The sequence below is a fragment of the Linepithema humile genome, chromosome 7 (genome assembly GCF_040581485.1).
Source record: "Linepithema humile isolate Giens D197 chromosome 7, Lhum_UNIL_v1.0, whole genome shotgun sequence".
NCBI lineage: Eukaryota > Metazoa > Arthropoda > Insecta > Hymenoptera > Formicidae > Linepithema > Linepithema humile.
The window spans coordinates 4,549,336-4,566,932 of record NC_090134.1 but is presented as its reverse complement, the minus strand read 5'-3'; the positions used below and the strand labels follow the sequence as shown (position 1 = coordinate 4,566,932).

General features: G+C 33.9%; 2 long non-coding RNA genes across 2 annotated transcripts in view; one reads left to right on the top strand and one right to left on the bottom strand.

Annotated features, from left to right (window-relative positions):
* LOC137001045 (uncharacterized) overlaps positions 1 to 17,597 on the bottom strand; it is a 144,799-nt gene that overhangs the window by 9,836 nt on the left and 117,366 nt on the right. The gene's annotated exons all lie outside the window — the stretch shown is intronic.
* Positions 4,915 to 13,055, top strand: LOC137001046 (uncharacterized). The gene is made up of 3 exons (XR_010891205.1): positions 4,915 to 5,381; positions 6,002 to 6,967; positions 11,466 to 13,055. It is a non-coding gene; the product is annotated as an uncharacterized lncRNA (long non-coding RNA).

The following is a 17,597-nucleotide window of genomic DNA, read 5'->3' as shown; positions in this document are numbered from 1 at the left end:
TATAATTCTGCTGAAATTAAAATTCGAATGCTATAAAACGCGGTACACCGTGAAATGTGAAGTGATGAAAGAGCGCAATTATCGAATTAACGAGAGGAATATCTATCGCTCAGCGAAGTTAATCGACTTGCAGTATAATTATTTTTTTTCCGTGTGAACGTTCACAATTAAATTAAATAGATAATTTCCGAGTATCAGAGAGACGCTAGAATGTGCGTGATATTAAATAAGGATTCGATATCAAGTGGAACTTTATGCAAATGGGTGATGATGCTATTATGAAGCGATGCCGGATGTGTGTATAAATGTGTGCGGCTCAGTCACCGTCGCGCGAACACTTTAATTAATTAGAGAATTAAAGCAAATTGTACCGCAACGGCCTGCCGCGTTCCTACTTTCGCAAAGTCACGACTCGCGTAATCGACCCCGCTCTGTCTCTGACGCCGTTTCAATTAAATACTGTATCGCACATTTCGGGATGTTTCGTGTTCCTTTCACCTTTCCTTTGCTCGCGTTACAAGAGCTTACCTTACATTTCGAGAAATGTGAAATTCGTCATGCGTGTCGCGAAAGCGAATATCATTTCTTCACGTCAGGCACTTTACGATAAGTAATAAAATATATGTATAATATTTCGGTTTCCTGTTTCTAGATCGCAAAATAATTTTTAAATAAAACAGGAAATCCAAGAAAAGATTATACTCCTTACATGCAAGCTAATCGCACCGTAGAATGGCACTTTACTTTAATGACAAGGAGCAAGTTGCATTCACTGCACCGTATTGGCTTGTGAAAATAAACACTGTGAGAGCGCGCTGAATGATAACTTGCGCTTTTCGCGAAATCAATTCTAAACTACGCAAGCGAATCGCATTATTTGAAATTATGAATTATCATATGTCATTACGGAATTTTGCATACAGCAACATGCAGTTTTGTAATTTTTCTCTTTTTACATATTTAATTGTCTGCACAAAATAATTAAATAAAAAATTGGATAGAATACGAAATTGCCACGAGTTTTATGCGATACGGTTGATAAAATAAAAACTTACACTGAAAAAAAAATTCTAGTTGATTTTGAACAATACAGACAGATTCTGGTTAACCAGAATCTGGTTGCATTAATAGGAAATCTGGTAGATTCAACCAGAATCTGTCTGTATTGTTCAAAATCAATCAGACAGTTTTTCCAGTGTAATTTATAGGTTTCTGTTAAAGAGGAGTAGTTGAGTGTCTGCGTGGTTCATCGAACTGTCGATCAACGAACGACGAGGTTATCACCTTTCCTCGTGCCGTCATCATTCGGAAAAAAATTATGAAATCGAGTTTTTGTTCATCAAACGAGTTTTTATAATCGATCTAACTCTTTTTCATATAATACAAGACAGCACAATCATCAATAGCTCTACAAAATGCATCTTATAATTTAAATGCATATATAAAAAATTAAAATACATTATATAAATTATGAAATATAAATATAGACATATTAATGCCTGAAAAAGTCCATTTGCATTTCATACAGTTAAAGCAAGAAGCTGTAGATATATGTGAAAGGATAAGCGAATGCATAGAATTACATATTAACAACTTCGATTAAAAAAAAAAAACGATTATATAAAAGTAAGCATATTTTTTCCGACAATTCTGCGAACGACTGTAATGAAATATATGTTATTGTAAAATCAGTTGAATTCGACAGTGTCTCGGGAATGACAAAGACTTATTCCTTCCTGGATTCCACGTGCGAGGATGAGAAAGCCGCATCCTTGGGGTCTTCCACATCTTCCTCGAGCATTTACGTCAAGTCACGGCGATGGCACGAAGCCTGCCGCTTTGTTCCTGCTTTGTACCTACATCGGTTCACAAGCTTGTAGTATGGTTGTGCCACTTTTTTTTTCCTTAGCCTTGCTACTCGTCAGCAAATAGCGGTCGTTCCATTTTCTTGGTCTTACGCGATTAACTTGTACGATTCACGTGGCGAAGACGCCGACTTGCATTGTTCCTCTCTCCTCTCGTATGGTTTCAATTTTTATCGAAAGCGCATGGGTAAATAGAAACAATGTTGATTGTTTGAGAAACTATCAATTGATCCTAAAAATCCGGATGATTGTTCCGTGACCTTTACTCCGTAGCTCTACTTCAGGAAGAATCGCAGCTTATGTGAGTGTGTTGCGATGAGTGAGAGAATCAATTTATGATTACATATACATATATAAATTACGTGTAAATGTACGTGTCGAAGTGATCTCCCTTCATCGTCCATATCAGTCGATTTCCGATGATCATAATCGCGGCTTAATATCCGGTACTTGGAATATCCCGGAATGACGTCAGATGATACGATAATAATTTTCCGCAATCGCAAAATGTTTATCCTTAAGATTCATGAAACGATATGTCTCAATTCGAATGTTTCAGCTCGATGTAAAGAAATCATACGTCACGTCTGAAATCACGCGATGCTCCCAATTTTCATGCGTCGCTAAGCGCCGATAAGCGATTTTCAGTGAATAATTACAGATTCACGCAAACTCCGAGATTGAATCGCGCGGCAGTGGAAAAAAAAAAGAAAAACCCGAGGTGGTCGGCCTGTTATTACCTGTTGCCGAGATTCGCGAGTTGCAGCAGTGGCGTTAATCGCGCGCTCGATCGCGAGCTCCACGCGCAATTATTTATAATCAAAAGGATAAGTCGGGTTACGATAGTAGCGATACGCGACAAGTCTACAATTGACTCGCGATAATGACGGCGACAAACGACGGCGACGGCGACGAGCGACGACGACGGCGTGATCATAATAATTATTGCATAATGAATGCCGGAGAAGTCCTACCTACTGGTAGACGCGGTAGCCGGCCACTTTCCTTTTTCAGTGGCCTGGATCATCCTGTCTTCCTCTCTCGGAGCCGTACAAATGGCGTGGCTTCGTTACCTTTTACTCTCAGTTTCACCGATTTGTACACTCAACAACGCAGGAACTGCGATTTTATCTGTACTGCTTAAATTCAACTGCGTACCGTTGTATAAAACCGTAGAAAAAAAACAAGAAAACTCAATAAAACTTTTTTTAATTAACAAACAACCTATATAACATCGAATTAAAGTAAATATTGAAGTATATATTTTAATATGTAATAGTTTTATATTTATGTAATAGTATATTTTTGTAATTATATAAAATTAAAACATAATACAAAATAATATATAAAATAAAATTAAAATATCTCAAACCTGTGGTTTAAAATATTATTTTCTTACGGACAAATGTGAGGATATAAAGCTGTTTTACAAAAAAAAAAATAAAAAAATAAAAAAAAATAAATAAAATTAAATAATCTTACAGGAAAGTTGTCGCGAGATCTGGGTAGACGAAAGTGACTTTCGGTAGAAAAAAAGCGGCATTCCGGTTACACGTATACGGGTTTTATGCATACTCTAAAAACCAGTACTAAGGGATCAAGGTTCAAGTAGAGTTATACATCTAGTCCGCGCGTTACTCATCCACGTGTACGGCGTAGGTACTACGCACGCGTATATTTAAGCGTGTACGTATACGCACGCATACAAATACGCACGTCTTCTATGCCGACGAAGTCTCAGGGGAATGCTAATGCATACTTCGTAGTAGTCGCTTGTAGCAACAGCGACTCTCCAATGAGAGCTTCCGGCCACACGTTGGTTCAATGAAAAATCATACCGACAAACCGACGACGTTTTCTCTAGCAGAAAATATTTTGTTCTCAATAATATTTAGGAGACTAATATTTTACGGATTTAAACTTTTAATTTTTTTTTAGATTGATTTAGAGCAATACAAATTGTTTTTGTTGCATAAAAAAGCTTGTAGTACGCAAATTTATCGTAACAACGTGTTTCTTAATGTAACAAAAAATTCTCAAGAAATTTTTTGTTTACGATATTAAATTCGGGATTTTTTTTTCCTTTTAATGTGGATGCCAAAAATACAGATAGTTGAGTTAAAAAAGATTGAAGCCGCGAAAGGATATACAAAATCGCTCCTATATATTACATCATACTAAATATTACTCGGTATCGTCGGCAGGAAAGGAAAAAGTATGTTACACAATGTAACTATCAAGCTTAAAGAAGGAGCCACCGACACATATGCCAATAATGTCAGGTGTTCTCTCGCTTTTATCACGCATGAACAGTAATAGATACGTAGATAACTGGTGTTTTGTAAAATCGGGCAAGATGAAATCATGATACATTGCACCAGCGAATTCAACTTTGGAAAATTTTTCTCACTAATAAATTGATTTGATTTAATTTAACAAATAGAAATTATACATCTCATAATTAATAAAATTATACAATGTATAAAAAATTATTCTAAATAAGAACACAAGTAATGATATTTGAGTTTTACATAATTGATGAAATCAAAATATTTAGGTATCCTGATAGTTTTAAGCTGTTATAGAAACACAAAATATACAATTCAATATATCTAATATCTTTAAAATATTAAAATTTTAAACATTATATTATATATTTTAAGCGCTTTTCCTATAGGATTATTTTTTTTCACAACAGGTGCATTAAAATCTCTGAATCAGCGATTGAACGATGTATTAAAGCAACGAATACGATTTAAAAACATATATTGTTGGCCTTGGGCCATCGTTCGCTCCGTTTCGCTCGACCTTATTCAGGTTATTTGTCTTATTTGATCGGCAAACAACTCTATCGCCACTCTCGGAAGACTTGGTAAAAGTGTAACGAACAGAAGGACATCGCCCGAAACTTTCGTTAGGAAGTGCTAACGGGGTCGTCGAAAGCAAATAATCTCGTTTTTTTTAATTGCTGATCCGTCATCGTCAGTTCGGGAATTCGCTGAAGCGGCTGTTGCTCTTTTTAAAACAAGTTATCAAACGCAGTAAGACTGGAAGTTCACATAAGATAACAATTTACAAAATGTTTGCAAATATTCTCTAGCGTTTCTTACATCTACAAAATTATTGAACAATTTAAAATTGGCTTTTCTTGGGCGAAAAAAATTTAATTTAACATCATCTTTTTGGTGCTCAATTTTAAGCATTCTTGTAGATAAGCTCCGATTAAAAAAAAATTAAGATAAAAACCGCGAGTAAATGAAACCTATAGATAAGAGCTCTGCAGACGAAGTTAACGTAAACCTCTTTTATCTGCTATTCGTGCGGCTCCATGATCGTTAACGACGCGACGAGACGCGGAGGTTGCTAGAGCGAAGAATAGTTTCGGCTCATCCTTTCCCCGGGTCCCCGCGGTTCTCCGCAACGGTTCGAGAAGTGGGTCAGCATTAGATACGAGGGAGCGAAGCGCGTAGGAGACCAATGCGGCTCGGCGGCTTCGCGCGCGGGTTGGCAGGGCGGGTGAGCAATCTTCGCGACCGTCCCGACACGGTTCTTCTCGTTCTCGTAGCGACTTTGCGTTTATTTATCTCTTAGATAAGGGTCGTTTCGCATCGTGGCCCTCGATCGGCCCAGATATCACACGCCTAATCGCCTGATATCGTTTATCACTTAAATATTTCATCTTGAACTTAATATCTTTTTATGAATTTCAACGAATGTATCAAGTATTACGGAAGTAAATGATATTTGTCAAAGATTATGATGTTTTTTTCTTCTGTTATATAACGTGAGAATATAAATATTGTTTTTAATATCAAAACTAAAGTGTCGAATATTTCGACATCTCTAGTTATCTTATGCGATAATCGACTTTATTTTGCTTCTATCTGAAAAGCTAGATACAGAGCGAAAGAAAGTAAGAGAGTTGATAAAGCGCTAGATTATATTTGAATCACAAAACGAGAACCCTTTTCCGACGCTACACACGTGCTGGTAATCAACAAACAGGTTTGGAAATACGTGAATGCAGAATTATTCAAAACTTCTATTCTATCATGTTTCACTCATTTAAAATATTAAGCAATGCATAAGTTAGATATATATATTTCTATAAATTAACGTGACTTATTTTATTTTAGAAAAAGACCGAGAATCGTATATTGTTGCCTGACGAAAGTTGCACGTGGCAGCCTGAGCAACACTGACAATACTTTCTTCGATAAATGGATAAAATTGCGGTGACATACGTGGATTGAATGAGATCATCGCGATGATATGCGATGATACGGCATTCTTCGATTGCTTTTCCTGTTGCCGCTGTCTTACTTTCGCGCTTTTGTTTGTTATTTTCTTCGTACTCCGGTCTCTATATGTGCCGCAATTTACGTCCGCTGGAACATTTATTTGCGTCGCGAAGCAGCAAATTGCTCGGCGGCCTTCCATCACCCTTGGGCATTTGCTTTTATTTGCAGTTAAATCAACCATGTATTGTTTTTTTCCGCATTAAACCACTTATGTTACGAATAGGGATAACATGATATCTATTTGTTAATTATTGCGATTGAAACGTTCTTCAAACGAAGTTAATAATCACGACTTTATAGGAAAATTTTATTTTTCCAATATTTATCGCATCCGATTAATTATATCGATTAAAAATGTCACATACAATCAATAATTAAAAAAGTATCTTTGTATACTATAAATTTTACATTTTATATCAAATGGTTCTACTTATTTTTAAATTAAATTTTATTAAATTTTTTGCTTTGTATGCAAAAACATTTAATGACCTCATTTCTGAAAAGTTTTTCTTGTCGGTTTATCTTTCACAGCGCATGACATCGTTCGAAGTAGTTTTTGAAGGATTCTATACATACTGATGATGGACTTGTAAACAACACTCCAACAACTTCACAAATCATTGGTCGACGTACGATTTTTCCTATCACGAAACCGTAGCATGAATTTTAATTACTGCGTAGTGGCTACCGGATTAGACTTGTTCATTTGAAAAAAAGAGACGAAGAACTTTGTCATAGGAATGAGAGAGATATATCAAGAGGAATGAAGAAGATAAGAACTCGCGTGCGCACATTCATCATGTAAGTACCGTGATCACATATACGCCGCAATTCGCATTACTTTCAAATTATGTCCTATTTATTTAACATAATTTTATATATATATATATATATATATATATATTATATATATATATGAGATAATGCAATCTGTTTTGCAAATTCCAATCTGTGTTAAAGAAAATTGATGAAAAGATAGATAGTTTGTAAGATAATAATTTGCATCAATAATGCAAAACATATCTTCTACATAATGTGTAAAATCTTTTCTCATTATAATTACATAATTACAGAATATTATTAAATGTCGATACATAATATTTTATATTAATTATTATCAATATAAGAATTTTGAATGTATTTTATATTGGAAGTATTATATATATAGTTTCTCATTACACAACAGTTTGATCTTATATTTGCACTTGAACTTTTTATGTAAAATCTTTCTTGCACAAATATAAGTAGCTATTAACGCCGTGATAATTATATATTATCTAAATGAAAAAAAAAAATAAGAAACGATATCTATAGTTTTAATTATACACTTTTGGGATCGAGTGCAATGCTACAACTTTGTGCTTCATTCGCTCGAGTATGCCACAGAGTCAATTTCCTCGCACGTACGATCACTTCTATTTAATGCATTGCCGTCAATTTGCAGCACGATATTGTCACGACCTCGACAAACTTGCACACGTATCGAAAACAGTAATACAGAAATGAAAAATATCCAAGTTGTGTATGTTATCTGTTTCAATGCGGCGGTGAACAGGTTAAAAAATTACATAGCTACAATATTTATTAATATCTGCTTAATTAAAACAAAATCATTTGCTTAATTATGAATATCGTATGAAGTGAAACCAAAAGTTATCATCCTGATAAATATTTAACTTCGCAATAATAAAATATTTAACTTCTTCATTTAAAAAATTATTCAACACGAATTTCTTTTACATGACGATCAATGTACAATTTCATTATTTATAACTTTCTATACATTAATTATTGTTGAGATACAAATGTATTACTTATTTCGAATAATGCATCATTATTTTGACTAATTAATTTCTTCACGCGCATGAACTTCTTCTTTTGTTCACAAAAATTCAAGCAACATTTATAGTTATGATCGTATTGCTCTGATTTTTTGCTTGCAACATGTCATATCCTGAAGCTTTTACATATTTATGAGATCTCCTAAATATTTCACGATACAATAAGAAGAGGTGTATTTTTATCCAATCGAGAAATTTTTTTCGTTTAAAAGATTCTCGTGCAAAAGATACAATTTTATCAGAAGACGATAAAAACGCTCATATTTCCCCGCGTCGATACGTAAACGCACAGGCTTATCACGAATAATTAAGACGTCGAATAGCTTTTATGAACGCTTTCCGGAGTTTATTACTTATGCTGCTCGTTATGTGATGTATCGAGCTCCGCGAGATATCCGATAATTCTTCTCGCTCTCGAAGAGACGATCGCGATATCTTAATAAACGCACATATAGATCATAAATTTATCGTCCCCGGACAAGACGGCGTGAGTTGAAGTTCGAAAGGTCATCTGAGGAAATCTTGTTCTTGCTTGAATATCGAAGTGATGTAACACAGAAGTATTCAGTAGGCAGATCATTCACAATCGAGGATGTGAGCGATTAAATCCTTCAATTAATAAATAAAATTTGTCATTGTTTCAAATTATAGATTAATAATATAGAAAACCTATCAATTAGGTTTTTAAAATAAAATCAATATATCAGCAATAATTATCAATTATTTAATTATTATTTATCAAACAAATAATATCAAGAGAAAAAGATTCGATAATAATATATGCTCGTATTATAAAAAAAAACCGTGCAATCAATCAACTTTCAACATTGTTTGCTAGTCTGCACATATAAATTATATGTAAATAAGTGTATGAATAAATACATTAAAGAAGTAATAATATTTTAGCCTTCTCTTATAAATAATTTTAGACTTTCTTATAAATAATAAACTTTAGCATACTAAAATATTTAGCACAAATATTTATTTTCTTATTCAAGTTTTCTGTTTCTTCAATATACGTATAAAAATACGAAAAAAATAATAATACTTATATTCACAAGATTTAAACAAAGAATAAGCATTATAAAGGCAAAGTTTAGAATTGTATACTGATTTCAATCATTGATAAAACGCAACTTGCGCGAAGACACTCACAATACTGCTGGCGATATCGGATAAAAACTCAAAAAAGCGAACTGAAGCCTATATCGCTTGTTAACCTCGCACTCTATAGACCGATTACCATTATCGTCAAAGACTTAATTATTAAGTTCGCTATAACTGGGAATATTCATCGTATCATTAATACGCACGCGTGATGCCATAAGAGGCATATCGCAACATCGTATAAAAAAATGAATATGATGGAAAAATGCGCATATTAAATACTCATATCGGACAAAATAAAAAGATGAAGAAAGAAATTAGCTTATTATTATTGGAAGCAGACTTCAAAAAATGTAAAAAACGAATAAATAGATGTCGAAAGTTGTTAATAGAAGAAAAACTTTAAAGAAAATGTTAAAAAATGTCGATAGCAAATATCGAATTAAATTAGATAGAGGAGAATAATTAAATATAATAAATAATAAATTATTATGTAATTAAAAGAATGAAGAAAAATAAAGGTCAAGTTCGATAATCTTTGATAATTGAAATCAATAATCATCTTTTGAAAATCATCACACTGCCATTTTTGCGATCACGAGAGTAATCGCATGAGTTAAATTGTGATAATCGATTCGATTGTCAAATATAACCAGAATATTCAATGACTCGACTACAGAATACATCGATTTAAAAATTAAATTAATCAATCATTGTACGTGGAAATGTATTTAATTGTACGCCAACCAGTACTATTTATCCGTTTACCCCAGATTCTTATCTTGCCGATATTTGAAAAAATAATTCACAATTTGACAAGTATTTGATATATGCGGCTTGTATTAAAAATAGAAGTTAAGTTTACCTATTTGGAATGGAAAAATCTATTTCAGCATTCCTTTCTGGATCAATATAGAAAAATCTCGCAGTATCAAATTTGTTTAAAATACGATGTGTTTTAAACAAACAAATAAATAAACAGAACTGTCGACTAATTAATTTTAAAGAGAGATCTTTTGACAATTTTTGGAAGAATAATTAAATATGATGAATAATAGAGTGAATTTTTGTTCAAAGAGAGAAAAATTCTTACGCGTTAAAGAATGTGTATCTATATGTGTATTTGTATCAAATCACATACTTCTAACGTCTTACGTTTTACATGCCTATCATTAAAATGGAGGAATATGAAAATTACTGCTGTAATGCAAATAAATTAATGCATCGACCAGGGACGGCGCTACGAGATCTAATTACATGAAATGCAGTTGCGATGCATCGCGATGTATAACAAACGCGATTTCCGATAGATTCTCAGTGGCCTGTAAACGACGTGCATTACACGCACGCATTACGCACACACACGGCTGGGCCGTTATTCGCGCGTGCGAGACGCGTACGAGTGTGGCCCGCAAGGTCGTACAATGTGCATCGCGAACTGCATTACGTGTACGCACATAGTTCGCATTGCGTACCGTTCTCTCGCATTCTCTCTTTCTACCTTTCACTCAATCCTCTCTCTCTCGCTCTCTTTCTGTCTCTCTCATTCTTTCTGTCGCTGCATTCTCTCTTTTTCTCGGTAGAGAAACCCCCTCTGCCGCTCACTTTGATTTCTTGCACCTTCTTACGTCACATTGTATTTCCGGTGCTACCCCTTCTCTTTGCGACTTCTTGTCCCACTTCATCCTTGTTTTTTTGTTCTTTTCTTGATTCTGCGAGTCCATCGGTGCATTAACTTTCGGTCCTTCGAAAGCATAAATTTGTATCTTCCGGAGATTTACAGTTTATGTACTTATAAAGTTATATATGGAAATTGTCCCACGTTTCTTCTTGTATCGTTTCTTGTTCTTCTCTCGTGATTTGTTGCGTTGTCTAATAATTAAATTATTTTTTAAATGTATTCTTGCTTTTAATATCATTGCGTTATTTACTTTCTTCGTGTTTTTTGTATTAAATGTATATGTGATTTAAAAGTCACCGTGACTAAAGTTCGACAATCTAAGAACACAGTTTTAATTTAAACAAGTGTTATCAATAATTCTAATAATGCAATGACACCTAAATTATCAATGTTAACTTTCTTTGACTTTTTACAATATTTATTTAGGCATTCTGCATTCTATTTTTTCTATATATATATAATGTAACGTGAAGTATTGTAGAAATAAGTAAAAAAAAATTCCGTATTTCTTTAATGATTTAAGACATTATTTTATACCTCAAAGATATATTTATTTGAAAGCTAGAAGATGCACAAGGACGAAAAGCCAATAACATTCACACGACGTGAGAGTGATTGACGATCGGAATTGCATATCCATTCAACTTATGTGCTATTTAAATTTCTTTAGGTTTCGGAAAGCCGGAGTGATACACGGCGATTGTAATGCCGGTACACGATATAATGAACGATTGAAAAATGCGATACCATATGGTACGACATGTCATTTTTTACGGATCTATGCCGGAAAGTTACACGTGCCCATTGGCACGTGCTTGAAAGTTGAAACTGGAAATAGGGAATTACCAGACCGTGGATCTGTGTGAGTATCTTGTTCAATTTATCAATTTGTAGTTTATCACGGAATATGCGATAATATTCCGCGACACTTGTGTACGAAAAAAAAGTAAAAACAAAAAAAATAAAAAACATGCTACAAAAAATTTAAATATTATAGTAGTATGATGTAATCGAATCTTTTAACATGGTCACTGCGCATGTCTTGGATCCGAGTCGGCATATAGCACAGGCAATAAAAATTTGATGCGCAGTGAACGAGTTAAACATATAATTATATTTACTGCTGTTTCTTCTATTCTGTGATTTAAAAGTTTCCAGAATTTTATAAAATTCATATATGCAATTTATCGCAGCATGTTTTATAAGTAACAAATAATTTATCCATTCGATAAATAAATAAATAAAACTATTTATTTATTATTCATAAATTTGTTATTTGACTATTTTGCTATTTCCGTTCAAAATACAGTTTAAAAAAAATAATAGAAGTACCCTGACTCTTATACGAAGTACTAATGCGTTAAAGGATTAAAGTCGATCCTCGTAAGCACACGCGCGCGGAATTACGGGTGTCACAATGCAGAAAGTTGATAGCGTGTTCTCGAGGTGTGAAGCGTCAGCTTGATAAAGAAAGGAACTGCATGTGCCGAAAGTGACTCATCGAAATATTAAGAGCTGTAGGTGCAGCGAGGGTCATTGACTCGTCGTTGATGACCGGACAGCAGCGTTGATCACCTGATCGAGTTTGTCGTGCGGCACATATCGATAACGACTTTTACGATCATGACTCTCTGGCGCGTGATCTTAATACGCATTGGCCGATATTGATAAACAATAACACATCACGTTTGAAATTGACATGACTAAATTAACGTGACTAATTTGATGACACTAAAGTGGCTTAATTTTGCGATCGATTTACGCAAACCAATGAGTTTTTCAAAAATATTATTTTTACATTGTATTGTAATGATACAAAGTTACTTGAAAAATAAATTATTTCATAGAACAACTGTAAAAAAAGTTAAAAGTAAAGAAACTTTTCGAAAGAAATTGATTCTTTAAATGTTCTTTTACTTTTTGATTTCTCCTATATTATTCGTACGAAGAAAGAGCTTTGATCACGATGTTTCGCGCTAATAACTCCATCGTTACGATGAGATTGCAGTTTTAGAGAAATTAATTGCGACAAATAATCGTATATGTGGCACGCGTTTCAACGAATATCAGAATAAACTCGTGATAAAGGTATAGGAGAAATCTATCAGCGTTGCGATTCGTCGCGACGCGATAAGGTACACGCACGAAGGAATTTTGTCTCACTTTTGATAACGCGTCACATGTTATCGGGACGGTCGAATATGCGGATAACATCGTATCCGAGAAACGAGCATGGAGGAATTAATCAAATGACGGAGAAGACGACTACATCGCGCGACCCACGCACTGGCCTACGTATCTTTTCTATCGTGCCTGTAATTTTAAATTTAAAAAAATTTTTTTTAGTCATCCATCATCCGTCATGATACTTCATTTTATCTGGTTCTTCGTTTTAACGAGAATCTCTACTTTTCTTAGGTATCTTATCATTATGTATTTATATATTTAATTCGTACCATCGCCAAGCAACGATAATTACTTAACAAGAGTAATCTTTCGCCGCCGCAAAATCACGAATCTGTTAATGACATCATAGAGCTATGCAGACTTAACTGCCATATTGTGTTCAATATGTTAAAGGTACTTATTAAATAATAAAAAGAAACTTCGAACTTATTACATTATTCGTTACATAATAAGTTGAGATAATAAACAAGTGCCTGATAGTTACCGAGATTATCATATAATTGTAAAAATATCCGCGATGTTTACTCACTTTGATGGTTCAATCGATGATTCCGATCGATCGATTCCGATATGCGATATGCCTTTTATTGCATTCGTGTGATTACATCGTGATATATTTCACGTAACTGTCACACGAATAGTACTTCACAATGTTGCTTTACGAGAGATGCAGTATAGTAAAAAATTCATTCATATTCAATCCTGACGCGACAACTTCGCCTACACACGTGCGTGCATAATGAAAAAAGGGATATGTATGTGAATAATAAAAGAAAAATAAAGATAAAAATAAAGATGTTGAAGTTGTTGCGGAGATAATAATCCGATACATTGAATACGTATTCGAAATATAGTTAACATATCGGCGCAGTATCAACGCAGTTTCATGCCATTCGGTGTTACATTTTATTATCGTCATAATTTGAATGGTAATCGTTACTGATGATTATCCATTCATAATTAAGCATATTAAAGCGTTCAATTCTCGCTCGTATCATGCGATAAAACTTATGTTTTACGAATTTGAAAATTTTTTTTAGTCATCCGTCATGATACTTTATCCTATCTGGTTCTTCATTTTAATGAGCATCTCTACTTTTTTTAAATATCTTATCATCATGCATATATTTAATTCGTACATATATAATTATATGTATAATTCAAATATTCATTAAATTAAGTAAATATTTATTCATATCTGTATAAAATGGTCATTTGAGTAAAGTGTGTATATCAAAGAAGCAGCTAAAAAACAAATTAAAATAAACAATTTTTTAAATATTGAAAGACATGATAATTTTATGAAATATAAAAAATTATGCAGTATTTTAATAATATCACGGAAAAAGAATACTTTTGCTGAAAGATCTAAAAATTGTACCAGATACAGATCTGAAAATAAATTTTGTTGAACATTCAAAATTTATCAATAGAGCATTTGATTTTGGTTGATAGATCATCAAAACTTTTTGCTGCGATATGAAAAAAATCGAGTGCTCTATTGATAAATTTTGATTGTCCAACAAAATTTATTTTCAGATCTGTATCTGGCACAATTTTTATATCTTCCAGCAAAAATGTTCTTTCCGTATATACATTACGTTAATAGATACATTTCTATACCAATCCAATTAATCATAAATATAATAAGTTTCTTGTTATGCGATTAGATATTCTATAAAGATTACACACTGCCGTTTTAAAGATATTATCTAGAAGGATATCCAAGCAATCACAGAGTATAATTCGAGGTAAGTTTTCCCGTCGTTCTTTATGCTCATGACGCGCGCGAGTCCGCGTATTAGAATAAATTATTCCGTACAAGCGGTAATATAAAATGTATACGTCGATTATCTTTATGAACCGATTATCCTTATCGCCATCCTCTCGCCGAGTACACTGACTCTTCAAGAGCGCCGGTAGTTGTTCACCTGTTGCGCGCAACGGAACGATAGCTCAACAAACAACGTTTAAAACCGTCCCGACGGCAGATTAGCGCGACATACGAGTCATATTTTTTTCCACGAAAGCTGCGACGCGACAGTTTACTGCACTTTCGGCCAGCGATAACGATGACAGTGACCATTCAAGGGAAAAATCAATGACAAAAAGAGAAACGGTCGTTTACTCCTTAGTCCGAAAAGTAGATACGCAATTTTTGACGGCGCAACATAATCGTATGGGGTATAATTTACGTCAGGATGCCAATTATTGTTATTTATTTGACAGTGATTTTCTATTCAGAATAATCACATGGTAAATAATTTGTTTTTGTAAAAATCGTATACGATTTAATGATTATTTTAGAAAAATATCTCAATAAAATTGCAATAATTATATGCATAGATACAAGTAATAGCAGTAACATAAATTTTGCTGACACAGATCTGTGCATCTTTGAACATTTAATTCCTATGTTAAATTACTTCTGGCCTGCGGAAAAAAGATTAATGGAAATCGGATGCTACACGTGCCGCTAACTTTAATTTTATACAGAAGGTAAGTTTATAATGTTGCTGTAATGGAAACAAATGATAAGTATATAAAATATTACAGCGAAAAACCGATTAATCACTGGCCTCGAAACTGTAGATATTAATAAACAGAGTTTCGCGCAATTTACGACGATGCGGTAGAGACGAATGTGTTGTGACGAAATGCACAATTACAGTATTCGCGTAGATTCTTAACCGCAGAATCGTCCTGTGACTAATGGCGGAAACTGCGACCGCGAGCTGCAAATCAGAGAAACGGCATCGAACGTTGCGCGACTATCGACCGCATTTTCGTTTAAACGGTCGCGCGTGCACGCATTTTACATCGCGACGATATTACAGCTGACATCGCGTTGTGTCACGTACAGATTTGCTGACTCCTTATTTTCGAAAGTAAATATCGATGGGGGCCGATTTTGCTTGAATAGCATATTGATGAACTCGAACGGATGTTTTATTTTTCGATATTAATGTCTGAAAATTCGAATGATATTGCTAAATAACGGAAATTTTTCGGAAATTATATTAAATTATTTTTCGATTAATATTCGATTCAAACTTATTGACAGCTTGAGGTTTCCTGTGGAACTTTTCTTATTATCACGCCTTCCATTGTAATGAACGAATAATCGGGAAATTTCCCAACATTCGACGTAAATCCCATATTTTCATAAATTAACTTGCTTCATCATCGCATATTAAATCTTAACATATCGCAAATTAACATAATCGTATATTAAAATTAACATAAAGTTCAGAAAGATTCATATTAACCAATTCAATTGTTTAAAAAACAATGCATCTATTTTGTTTCAAATATAATTTTCCACCAAAAATTGAACACTTTTTTTATTAAAAAGTTTTCGAATATTTCCCAATCTATATAATGTATAATAATAAAAATAAATGCCACCAGCAACTTTTATTCATGTCTATATCCTCTCCTTAGAAAAAAAATGTATAAAAAAGCTGTGATAAATTAAAATAAATTGTTGAGCATTCTTAACATAATCGATTCACTTATACAATTTAACTTTTTTTTTCTTTACACGCGAGCTGATTAGTCTTTCTGGTATGTCCAGCATTCCTGCCCAAAATATGTGATTACTCCGACTTATCGGACGATTCGAATACGTAGATTTCCGCGCGAATGTACGTAGATATATGCGTTGTTGTCGCGCACGTGTCGCGCGAGCTCATGAATGAACGAGGCGACACACAAATGCCGCGCTGCTTGGCTATTTTTAAGCGGTGCGCAGACGATTATCAGTGATTCCCGTGCGATAGCCGATGTTGCTTATCGTCTCTGCAGCACGCCCGGTTTAACGGTGTGAATGACTAAGAGAAAACAAAGCCTCCTATAAGATATGTCGCGGCGGAAGCTCCGCGCGTCGCGAACAGAAAGTCGCTGTGCGACATCGCTTATCAATATATTTAATCAATATATTTATCAATATATTTAACATCTCCTAGATCTCTCGGGATCTCTCGAATCTCTCAGATCTCTCAGGAGGAATGCAATTCCTTGACATTCGAGACGATACTCCTGACAACTGATGTCTGTTAGTTGAATAATGATGTATTAATTTAAAACACGAACTTAACATATTAATATTTTTCAATAGAAAATTATTAATAAAGTTTTAATATCGAGCACACTAAAAACTATAAAAAAAATATTAATAATTATTTACAATACGAATTAAAAATTGAAAAATTTAAGCATTTTTAGCTTTCTCTGTTTTAAAGTCAGCGCAATTCATAGTAAAATTAGATCCCATCAATGTTTCAAGAATCAGGCATTAATTGAAAGCTTTTGAAATATACTTGTATTCTGACATGTACGGTGACAGTTGATCTAAGCAAAAAAACTTCGCAAAAAAAACAGAATCCGCAAGCGCAACATCACAAGGCGAAGAAAATCCTAGTCAGCCGATTGAGATTTCGTCGAACGAGGATTACCTAATTCATTTATTTGTTAGTCAATCGTTGCATAATGATAAGCCTAAAAGTAGTTATGGCAGAACAGTGAAACTTGGTGAAACCACGGCCGCTTTAGCTGGCCCCGGCCGACAGGACCTTAGAAATAGCCAAACTAAACGGTCAAAATCCGGTACCAC